This window comes from Dermochelys coriacea, chromosome 25, assembly GCF_009764565.3.
Source record: "Dermochelys coriacea isolate rDerCor1 chromosome 25, rDerCor1.pri.v4, whole genome shotgun sequence".
Lineage (NCBI taxonomy): Eukaryota > Metazoa > Chordata > Testudines > Dermochelyidae > Dermochelys > Dermochelys coriacea.
Window position 1 is genome coordinate 5,133,098 of NC_050092.1, and position 12,332 is coordinate 5,145,429.

The 12,332-nt window shown below is 54.1% G+C and overlaps 1 long non-coding RNA gene across 1 annotated transcript; it reads left to right on the forward strand.

Moving 5' to 3' along the window:
- Positions 1 to 465: 465 nt before the first annotated feature.
- LOC122457517 lies at positions 466 to 3,130 on the forward strand. The gene is made up of 2 exons (XR_006277069.1): positions 466 to 1,089; positions 2,093 to 3,130. It is a non-coding gene; the product is annotated as an uncharacterized LOC122457517 (long non-coding RNA).
- The last annotated feature ends 9,202 nt before the right edge of the window (positions 3,131 to 12,332 follow it).

Sequence of the window (12,332 nt, forward strand, 5' to 3'; positions counted from 1 at the left end):
CGCATCCCCCCGGGGGGGCCCTGCAGGCTGGGCCCGGCGCGCGGCGCGGGTCCCGGGCGCTCCAGGCTCCTCGGCCGGTGCAGCCAGCGCCTCGTCCCCTCGCTCCGAGCGGCCAGCGGCGGATGTGACAGCAGCGCAGCCCGCACTGGAAGTGACGCTTCCTCCTGAGTCCTGCTCCCTGCAAAGCCCCCGGGGAAGGAGGAGCAGGAGCCTGGTGCAAAGACATGGAGGGAAGGGGGCTTCCTGCTCCACGGGCTGCAACGACCCCCCACCCCCCGAGGGCATGCATGCTCCACGGGCTCCAAGAACCCCCACCTCGGAGGGGCTGCATTCTCCACGGGCTGCAACGACCCCCCGGCAGGGGCTGAATGCTCCACGGGCTGCAGCGACACCCCACCCCCATGCTCCACAGATTGCAATGATCCCTCCCTGCAATGTGTGCACCAGGGGTGCATGCTTCATTGCTTCGTGCATGTCGGATGCATAATTCATAGGCTGCAGCAATTACTCTCGCCCCTCCCCCCGCCCGACAGGGTTTGCATGGCGGCTATTTCCATGCTTAATTGGGTGAACTATTCACCCCACCCTTGCAAGCCCGAGCTTGCTTCATTTGCGCAGCGAACCCCCCATCTACCGGTAGGCTAGGTGCCTGCTTGATGCTTGAATTCCCTCCCCCCCGCGCCCAGTTACTCTGGAAGCTGTGCAAAACGGGGCGGTGAGGTATTCATACTTCATATATACTGTAGTGACACTGTCCCCACTTCATTATTTGCAGGCTGGGCACGAGGTCGGGGCTTCTTGCACAGGAACATGGGGGACAGAGGCTGGAGTTTCCCTCAAGCTGCATTAAAAACTCCTTGGATTAGCGAGAAGAGGCCACTCAACCCAGGAGGTGACCAGGAAGGGATCAGAAGGTGCAAGCCAGGTGACCTGTCCCATTCTGAGCGCACCGACTATGCCGTGGCTGACATTATCCAGCCAAGGGTCCCTGCTGAACCAGGGATCAAAGGACAACTCTGAGCAACTTCCCTGAGTTTTTCATCGGTGGATCTCAAAGCGCTTTACAGAATGGGAAACTGAGGCACCCGGGTGAGTGTCAGAGCCAGAGCTAGAATCCAGGTGGCAATGTAGAGAGGAGTCAGGGTTCTCTTCCTGGTTCTGCTGGGCGACCTTGGACCAGTCACTTCTCTGCCTCTCCTGTATGTCGTGACTATTTCGGGGGTGAGCTCTTGGGGACAGGTAATGTCTCTTATTACCTGGATGTACGGCACCCTGTACAACCGGGCCTCTAAGCGCTACCATCACACCAATAACAGCTCTCCCAGTCAGGGGCGGCGAGTTATATGGGCCCATGATGCCCTTGCTCCAGCAAATTCACGGCATGGGGGCCTGGATCCACCAATGTTCAGGGCCAGGTCTCTCCCCCGGCCCCGCCTGCTGCCCCGAGCATCCCCCTATGCCCCAGCCCTGAGCCCCCTCCTGTACTGTGAACCCCTCATCCCCGGTCCCAAACCGCCAACCAACCCACTGCCTTAGCCCTGAGCCCCTCCCACACCCCAAATCCCTCATCCCCAGCCAGAGCCTTCACCCCCCCACACTCACACACCCTCTGACCCAGTCTGAGCCCCCTCCCACACTCCAAACCCCTCGGCTCCACCCCATTAATTTTGTTATGTGCAACAATATGCGGGGGGGAGCAGGACTTGGACCTGTTCTGGGCACCACCAAAAATTATACAAACCTGCCGCACCTGCTCCCAGTCCAGTACCCTATTTCATAACACACCGGATCAATAACAGGTTCTACCTCTGGTGTTTAACTGGCCCCACGATACCCTAATATCTGAGCACCTCACAGTCTTTAACATACACCAGGCAGGCCAACAATCCTCATTGTACAGCTGGGGGGAGCTGAGCCACAGGGAGACGATGTGACGTGTCCAAGGGCCGTGCAAAGAATCTGTGGCAGAGCAGCAGTTTGACCCCAGATCTCCCACCTCCTAGGCTAGTGCCCTACCCAGCCTTTGCTTCTCAAGCAGGAGTGATCCAGTTGTACTAAACATGTCAATCTATCTTGGCGTTTTAATCTGCAGGCTCCAAAGAGGCTCTGCGGTGCCACAGCTTCGGTGATCTTAGCATGATCCACGCGGGCGCCACATGGATGGCACAGCAGCAGCGGATGGCAAAGGTCCCGTTATTTTAGCAGGGAAGTTGGGTACTCTCAGCTCTGCATCTGGACGGCTGTTTTCAGAGCAGGGAATAACATAAAACTCCCAGAGAGGAAGCCTCATTGGTAAAAGTAACAGAGCTGTAAACTAAGGGTGTGTCATCACAGGGGTCTGTGCACCCAGGATTGGGGCCCATCGTTTCCTGGGATCGAATAGCCTCGCATTGCATGGGCCTGTGGCTATGATTCTTCGGACGTGGCTACACGAGAGAGATGCACCAGTGGGTTTTACAACCAATGTAGTGAAATCGGTGCAGATCTGTGTATGGACGCTCTTACTTCAGTTTGACGGCGGCTTACTTGGGAGGCCAGGTGGCCTAGTGGACAGAGACTGGGACGCAGGAGACCTATATGTTCTATTCCCGGCTCTGCTGCTGGGTGACCTTGCGCAAGTCACTGCCCTTCTCTGTGTCTCAGTTTCCCCATCTGTAAAATGGGGATCATGATACTGACATTGTTTTTAAAGCACTTTGAGCTCGACTGATGAAAACCTGTATAAGAGCTTGGTACAGAAAACTTGACAATGCTGCTGAGACCACAGCCTATCATGCTAAGCAATATTGTCCTTGTACTCCCATGCCTGCAGTTGTCTCATGTCTTATACTTAGATTGTAAGCTCCTTGGGGGCAGGGACTGTCCCTTTGTTCTGTGTTTGTACAGCACCCAGCGCAGTGGGATTCTCCATCACTGGTCCTACAAATAATAATGGCAATAATATTTAATAAGAAGCTCAATCTTATATAAGCCACTCAGACTGAAATAGGGGCATCTCCACTGCAGTTTGCCCCAGTCTTAATCAGTTTACATTTATACCTGTGGTTTAACTGCTGCACCTTCCCCCTGCAGACCAGCTCTTACTACAACCCAACGTGTCCAAACCATTAAAAAAAGTTACTGCACTTAATAAACCATTGAGCGTCTGGTTCAGATATTGACACTGGGAAGTGCAGGTGTTTAAAATATTCAGAACCTGATTCTCAGTTACGCCAAGGCCCCTGAGCACCAGTCTGGCAGTGTAAAGGAGCCTTAAAGTAGGTGAATATGATCCCAGGACACTAAACCAGCCCTGCCTCCAGTCCCCTGCATAGGGGCATATCAGGGACATGGCTAGAGTGCTCTGCACTGTGGCTATTCTCGGCTCCCTGTGGCCCATAGGCAGTAGAGCACAAGTTAGAACAGCCTGAGATCTGCTCTAATTACACCAGAAGCCAAACAGGTCTCAGAATACAGGGAGTGCAAAGGTGGTGTAAGGTCACATTTGCCTTTCCCCCACCCTTCTGTCCCTGCCTTACTTGCAGTGAGGGAGGAACTGAGAACCGGGCCCTGCATGTGCAGATTTGCAGCATTTCTGTGTCCCATTATAAAACCAGAGGTGCCCCCTTCACCGGGGTTGGATATTTGGAGTGCTCCAGCTGTCTTGACAACCGGATTGGGCATCAGAGTCCAGACCTTCCTGAAAATCACCCTTTCCAGCACCTCCAGCGACAGCCTTTCATGCCCAGCAGCCACATCCTGAGCGCTGGCAGAGCCCGTTACCCAGGGGGCATTGCACAGGGGACGAGGGGACTGGGGTGCTGGGCCTGCGGGTGTGAGGAGCACACAGGGTGGGTCTTGGGCAATGAGTGCAAAAAGCATTCATAAACTTCAGAAGGCAGAGCTACGCTGCCACCAGCGGCTGAAATCAGCCTCTAGCCTGGAGCCTCAAAGTGCAGCCAAGATATGTGAGCCTCTGCTCTAACCACACTCTTATAAGGGAGCATCTTCACTGCAAGGCTCTGCCCTTAACCCAGCTCCCGTCCACATACAAAACTCTCTGACCCAAGTGGAGTGGTGCTTTCAACCCAGGCTAGCTGGCCCAGTGGAAGGGATAGGCTAACACCTGGGTGCTGCTTTCACTAGGGCTGGTAACCCCACAGTGTGCAGTGAGGATGCAGGGTAAACCACGTGAGTGTGATAGTCCTCCAAGCACCTTCCCACAATTCCCCTATGTGCCCAAAAGACCAAGTTCTCCCTCTGTGCCCATCAAGCCCCCTTCTGTCCTCCTGTCTCTTCACCCACCACCCCCATTCTGACTGCTCCTCAGCCTTAATCCTGACCTGATTCAACCCACCTCCCCATGGCTGACCTGCTGAGGGAGCTGTCAGGGAGGGCATCATGTCAGGAGGTGGGGCAGTGCCCTGTGCCACCCTGCCCCACCCTGCATCGTTCCAAACCCCTTTTCCCAGCATAGCCCGCCCTAGTGGAAGCCCCAGGGAACAACCTCCCTCCTGGGTGGCATCCACCTGGAAATTAACCAGCCTCCCAGATGCTGCTGAGTGTTTGCAAAGGGCTTTGATGCTCCCAGATGAAAGGAGAGCTACAAGCCTGCAGAACTGGTTATTGTCTTCCTCCTCTAGGGCTGCTCAGGCTTGCAAACCCCACACACCTGCTGGTCCCAGCTCAGTGATGTGTCTACACTCTTCTCTGTTCTGTTCACTCAGAGCCTCAACCCCGTTTATAAGCCTGAGTCTGATTTACCTCGGGTAAAGAATTCAGCCTGGGTATAAAATGCACGTCAGCCTCCCTCCTACCCCCAGCTGACCCCCTGCCAGCTTCCCCCATTACTAGTTGTGGGGGGCCACACACCGCGCCCGGAGCCAGCCCCATGACCAGTTGGGGGTCAAAAGACAGCGCAGACTGGGCCGAAGAGCTCCTCTTCCCCATGAAGGTGGCGAAAAAAAGGACGATGCAGGGCGCCAGGCAGCCAGTCTAAGCGAGGCAGATGTGTCACATCAGACGGGACCAGTGGCCCCAGCTGACCCAGGGGGATTAACTGCCCCGGCAGCTCCAGTCTGGAAAGGGGCTCGCCTAGAGTGGAGCATGGAGCCAGCCAGAATTTGACAATGGGTTGGGATCTCCCGGCCTGGGGAAACACCCTGGCAAACAGCAGAGGAGCCTTGGATCAATACAAACAAGGTGTCACCTTTCCATGGAGTCTCTCAGCCAAAGTGCTTGGTAAACATTTGTTAATGGAGTCTCACAACACCCCCTTGCATTGGGCTGGCTGGGACTTTACGAAACAGAGACCCTCCCTGGTCTGTGTGGTTATGAAAGATCCTATGATGCTTTGCAACAGGGGAGCTGTTGGTCCCAGGTTCAGATTTTGCAGTGTGTTGTCCACCGGCAGGCACGCCCCACCCTAGAGGGGGTGCATGTCGGTGGTGGGGGTGGTGTTACTCAGCTTGGCCACAGTCTTAAAGGCCTGAGCAACTTCTGCTCCCTGATGCGAGCAGCACCATACAGGATCAGGGCCCGTGGAGCGAGCTGGTTCCGGCACATTCGTTCACTTCCACCCAGGGCAGAGAGGCCAACTTTGGAGCACTGTAGAGGCTCATAGGCATCTCAGCGTGCTTTTCCCCACCCCCACCCAAGCCAGATGGGAGGCTGGGAATTCCTATCAGATGCTTGTGGGTGAAGACAGGCTGAGAACCGGCCTCTGGTTCCCCCTTACTCGGATGGCAGAGCGCACCCCTCCTGGCAGAGCCGTGACTCAGCGGCGGGTGGGGCCATGCTAGTCAGAGCAGTTCTGCCCCTTCTCCGTCACCCAGAGACTGGGCTACAAGGCCGTGCACCCCCTTACCGCTGCAAACTGTACCAAGCAGGGTCAGTGGGGAGAGGGGATAGGTAGGTCCCATTTCCCCCTCCCGTATTGTTCCACAGTGGCACAGCCATTGCCAACACCCCAGTTGGCATCTCCCAGACACGTTCCTGGTCAGGTCTGGCGGGTTGGCTGCCAGAAGAGCAGAAGGCAGAGCCCTCAGAGGAGGAGAGCCTTGCACCAGCAAAGGGTGTGAGCAGGTGGTGAGTACGACACAGCGGGCTGGAGGGGCTTCTGAGTCTAGTCTCTGCAGGCTGGGATCCCTCCCCTGCTCCGGAATGAGGAGACACTCCCGTCCCACAGGAGGGAAGGAGCCAGAGGCTGTAAACCCCTGCGCTGGTGGGGTTCAGGGAATAACAACGGCCCTTGGCCCGTCTCCAGCACCATCCTTCCACGGCTCTCGGAGAGTCGCACCAACAGGAATGAATCAGCCCCAGAGCTGGGTCATAGCGTTAGCCCCATTCGACATGGGGCAACCCGGGCCTGGAGAGGGGATGTGACTTACGTAAGGTCACCCCGCGAGTCAATGGTGGAGCCAGGAACAGAACCCAGGAGTCCTGACGCCCGTGGCTTCAAGTGGTCCAAAAAAAGTCAGGAGCATGGAGGGAATCATTGTCTACGGCAAGGGAAGTGACACTGCATCTGCCTGCCCCCCATCAGTTCTGCGCCCCCCCGCACCTCTGCTCCTCCGGCAGCTGCTGGGACTCCACCCCCCAGCCCTTCCCAAGCAGGTGCTGCAGGGAGAGGAGCCACCAGTCCCCATTGCTCCCAGGAGGGGAAGGGGGAGCCAACCCACCCTGTGCTGATGGGCTCTCCTGTGAGAACGGTGGGGGCTTGCGATTGCACCGTGTGCCTCTGATTGGCTGCTCTCCCCCAGGGGGTGGGGCGGTAGTGAAGGCAGCCAATCAGAGGGGGGTTTCCCGCAGGCTGGGCTGACGTGTGCACCCCTCAGTAACCCAGCTCCAATTGTAGAAACGTTATTTCCTGGGGTCCTTGTGACCCGGTGCCCTTGAAGCCCTGCTGATGCCCCCGTCCTGTACGAGCTACACAACCGCACACTCTGCGGTAACCAAAGCACCCGAACGCACACAGCCGATGCTGCAGGGCCCCCTCAGCCTTTGGGCGCCAAAGGAAGAGCTGACGCGTCCAAGTGCTATTATTTGTGGTTATTGGGCATCTCTGACCTAAGCTATTTATCTGGGCCAGGCTTTTCAAAGAGGAGGCCCTAAATGATGCCCACAGGGGCTGTCGGGTGCTTGGCTCGCTCAGAAATCTGGCCCCAAAGGTGGGTGCTGAGCCCTTGGAAACCTGGCCCTGGGCTCTGCCATGAAGACATGACACCCAGCCTGAGTCAGATGATCCAGTACTAATCCCCCAGCCAAGCTCCCAGCATCACAGATGGCAGGAGATCTGGAGCTGGAGCTCAAGGGAAAGGTGACTTCCCCTGCCTCAGCTCTGATCCCATCCCTACAGGGCGGCAGCTGGCTGGACCTGCCGCAAAGCAAGTTCAGGAATTAGCCTGGAGATCATGTTGAGCCCAGTCTAGCTCAAGGCACTTCCTGGGCTAAGAATAAGCACAATAACAACAACAACAACAATAATAATGCCTAAACCAATATATAGCGCTTTTAAGCCATAGATCTCAAAGCACTTTACCAAGGAGGTCAGTATCAGATGGGGAAACCGAGGCACAGAGCGGGAAAATTATTTGCCCACGGTCACCCTGGCACAGCCAGGAATAAAACCCAGTTTCTTCCATCCCAGGTCAGTGCTTTATCCCCTAGGCTATCCTGTTTTGCATAGTGCAGCAATTGCAGCTGGGGCTGAGCTGTTAGTCCAGCTCCCAAGGCCAGTCCAGGATCATTCCCTGCAGCGTATCACCCTGGGTATTTTTTAGTCTAGTTCAACTCAAATGACTCAAGCCCTGGGGCTCCCACCACTTCCTCTGGGAGATGACTCCCCCCCGCCCCCCCTCAGTCTGCACCAGGAGGAAGTTTTTCCTGCTATGTCACCTACCTTTTCCTTTCATCCCATCGCCTCTAATGTCCTCCGAAAACCCTAAAATCATTCCTCCTTCACATCCGTCAGCGCCTGCTTAGCTGGCCCCCTTCAGCCGCACTGGTTGAAACACGTTTGTCATTTGTGGATGGTATTTAGCCATGCCCAGAAAAATGAGTTACACCCCGGGGCTGTCCAAGGAGGGGCGGTTCATTAGCTGGATTTCTGCAACCAGGAAAAGAAAACCAGGCTCCAAGGCCTTTTAACTTATCACTCCCGCTGCTGCTCTGGAGTAACACAATGTGAGGGTTTAGGAGAAAATCCCGTGCCCCAAAGGGCTTGTGAATCTAGCAGAGAGGCAGACCAAGGACTGATGGCTGGATGCTGAAGTCAGATGCATTCAGATTAGAAATCAGGCCCCCGTTTGTCGCCGTGAGGGGAGTAACCACGGGAACAAACTCCCAAGATTCTCCATGTCTTGCTCTCTTCAAGTCCCCGACTGGCTGCCTTGCTGGGAGAGATGCTTTGGCCAAACACAAGTTATTGGCCTCAAGGCAGGGCTAACTGGATGACATTCACATGTAGGAGGTCAGACTAGAAATACCCTGCACTTTTCATCCACAGATCTCAAAGCTCTTCACAAAGGAGTGTCATTATCCCCATTTTACAGATGGGGAAACCGAGGCATAGAGGGATAAGTGACTTGCCCAAGGTCGCCCAGCATGCCATTGGCACAGCCAGGAATAGAATCAAGGTCTCAGGCCATTGCACTAGCCCTTAGGCCACACTGCCTCTCTTTTGGCCTTACAGTCTATGACTCAAGCCCCTTCCCTTGTCTCCAGCTAAATTCATTTTCATGAATCAGGAGCAGAAAACCAACCCCCTTCTAACCTTGCGTCTCCAGTTGAGACACAGGCCTCCTGCATCTGTGCTGGGTAAGCCTCTTGAAGGATTCACAATCTCCACCCCTGTCCCACCTTTGTGTCCTTCCCATATAAAATGAGCTTCTCTCGAGTGGAGGGCAGAATGAGAATTAATCCTGACAGGGGATTAGAGTCTAGTAAGGAGTAAAAATAAACCAGGGTGCAGAGGACAAATAGAGGAGAGCGATGGAGACAGGGAAACTGGCAGACAGGACTCCTGGATTCTATTTCCACCACTGGGAGTATAAGGTAGTGGTTAGAGCAGGGAACCTATAACTTGCCGTGAGCATGCCAAAAAGGAAGCTTCCAAGAAGTGGAAATCTGGACAGATGACTAGGGAGGAGTATAAAAATATTGCTCGAGCATGCAGGGGTGTAGTCAGGAAGGCCAAGGCACAATTGGAGTTGCAGCTAGCGAGGGACGTGAAGGGTAACAAGAAGGGTTTCTACAGGCATGTTAGTAACAAGAAGGTGGTCAGGGAAAGTGTGGGACCCTTACTAAATGGGGGAGGCAACCTAGTGACAGATGATGTGGAAAAAGCTGAAGTACTCAATGCTTTTTTACCTCAGTCTTCACAGACAAGGTCAGCTCCCAGAGTGCTGCACTGGGCAGCACAGCATGGGGAGGAGGTGAGCAGCCCTCAGGGGTGAAAGAACCACACATCACCACCCAGGAATTTCAAAGTCCTGCGGCCAATCATGATGGTGCTAAAGTGCTTCCAACAGTGGTTGGAAAAATGTGTATAATGGTAGATATTAGGCAGCCTTAGGACAATGGCCAGTACTACAAAGCAAGGACTCCTCCAACGTTCAGCCTAGAAAATAGCAGGCAACCGATGATCAGAGAAGATGCCAAAGCTGCTCCTCTCCTCCGCTTTAGCTCTTCCCCAGCCGCGCTCTGGGGCTAGCTAGTGATGCAGCCTTTCCATTGTTTCTTGGGAGTTTCCTGTTTGGCCTTCCCAAATCACATGCTATCCGGCCCACCCCAGGGAACGTCCCCATCCCTGTCCCAGCCAGCTCCACTGAGCGAGGGCCTGCATGAAGGACACCTGGCCAAATGTCAGGCTGAAGTCAATGGGCTGGAGCAGGGCAGAGGTCAGAACAAGCGATCCAGACCTCTTATCCGCTCCCCTTTAAATTGCAGTGTCACTGATGGGAATTCACTGCCCCTAAACATGGGAGGATCCCCCCTTGCTTTGGCTAAGGTGGGGGCATGCTGGCTCATTTCATCCCCATGCCTGGCTCCTGGCCCTTCACTGTCAATCAATTAACTCTGCCCCACCCCATAGCTAACCCCTTTTTACAGCTGGAGAGGCTGAGGCAGAAAGGTTCAGTGATTTGTCCACAGGGCACATAGTGAGTCAGTGGCAGACATGGGATGCAACCCAGACCCCAGGGCTCTCAGTCCCACAGTATATAATGGGGACCCAGAAAGTACAAATACCAGGCCTGATCCGAGGTGCTGAGCTCCCAAGAGTTCAGCACTTCCCAGGATCGAGCCCCATCCTGTTACCTCTGGCATCCACTTTCCCTAGGGGATAAGATGAAGCGACTCTCTTAAGATTTGCTTAATTCGTAGATGTTAAGGCTAGAAGGGACTGTTACGACCCCCCAGTCCGATACCCCGCAAGTCAGGCCAGAGAACCTCGCCCCGAGACTCCTGCATCAAACCCACAACCAGGAGCGGTGCTAGAGCATGAAGACATCCCTCTTGCTTTAAAGCCTTACAAAGAAACAAGTGGTCTCTCAGGAATTAAATTAAAACATTGTGGTGATAGTTCAATCTTTCATTGTCTCATTATGATCTTTTGATCATAGTTTTCAACTTATTGAAAGGAAGAGAAATATACTCAAGATGAAGTAACTCTCACATCTCACCGTAAAGGTACGTGAACTTAGTCTGGGTCCAGGCAGCAGACAGACTAAACTAAGAACATTTAGAAATAAAGAGCCAACCATTAGGAGAGAAATGTCAGCAACCGCAGGAATCTGTGCATCAGTGGGATGCTGTAGCGAGTGCCAGTTAGGGAAGGTGGCTGCTCATAGACTCACCACCTGGAATTTGCATCTAGCTAAAATCAAGTCAGGGGAACTGCTGCCTTTCCCCTTTCAGTGGATGAGCTTCATAGGCCAGATTTCCAAGAGTGCTTGGTTCTATTTCCGGTTTATTGAGACTAGGAAAATCCTGCATCTTGGCAAGGGGTCAGAATAGATGACCCTTGTGGTCCCTTCTAACCCTATGATGCTAAGGCATCAAGGTTAGTTCCCCTTTACCTTACACACTCACTGGCTAACCCTAACCTAAACATGACTTTTCCTGATCGAGACAAAGCCTTAGGCACCTAAGAGGATGTCTGCATGGTAATTGGTGTAATTGCCACATGTGTAGACATACCTGAGTGAGCTTTGATCTAGCTTGCTCAAGGACCGGTAGTAGTGAAGCCACAGCAGGATGGGCCAGCTGTCTGAGTACTTACCTAGGGTCCTGGGAGGGCTCACAGAGCCTGTCCTAAAGCTAGCTAGATCATAGCTCCAGTGGGTATGTTCACACATGCTGCAATTACACTTTGAATGCAGGGTGCACACACCCGAAATGCAACTGGTAGATTTACTAAACTTCTCAGCACCCAGCAGAGCTCCAAGAACAATGGAGAATCGCCCCCCACAACCACATGCACTGAAACCCTGGGTGCTGGGTTCTTCTGAAAAGCTGGCCCATATCCCACGGGGGCACACCCCTTGGGAAGTCCTCTTTTCACCTGACCAGCTCCTCCACCACTGGGAAATTCACCTTCTTGTTTTGCCTGCGAAAGCCATCGGCGACAGTGTGTGTTTGAGAACGCATGGGCCTGATCTTTAGCTGGCATGAATTGGTGTCACTCCACTAACCGACTTCCACCAGCCAAGGATGTGGCCTTCCAGCCCCTGCCAACACTCCAGCCGGAGCTTGCTTAGTTTTCGGCATGTCCAGAAGCAGAGATTCACATTTGCAGACTAAGGCACAAAAATAAAATGTGGCCAGTATCCTGACATCACTGGAGTGAAGGCCACCGAGACCATCTCCCTGGGATGCTTTTAGCTGCGGGCTCACAGAGGCTGTATTGTAATTTGCCTTTATTGCACGTGATTCACTAATGCCGGGCGTTTGGAGCTGGGTTATCAGCTTTAGTGACAGGACACAGGAGCCATTGAGCAGCCTGGTCAAGGTTCAAGCAGGGATCTCGGCGCGTCAGGGAAATGCTGGTCCGGACCCTGCAGGTAGCAGCACTCAGGACACTCCCCCTTCCTTTGCTTCCCCCCAGCATGCTCCCCGGCAGCGAACATCTCCCCAGATGCAGGTGTGAGTGAGGCCTTGGACCTAGACCCAACTCCAGAAGCACCCAGATTGGTGACCAGACACACACAGGCCCAGATCCGATGAAGTGAGCTGTAGCTCACGAAAGCTTATGCTCAAATAAATGTGTTAGTCTCTAAGGTGCCACAAGTCCTCCTTTTCTTTTTGCGAATACAGACTAACACGGCTGCTACTCTGAAACCTGTCAAAGGTAC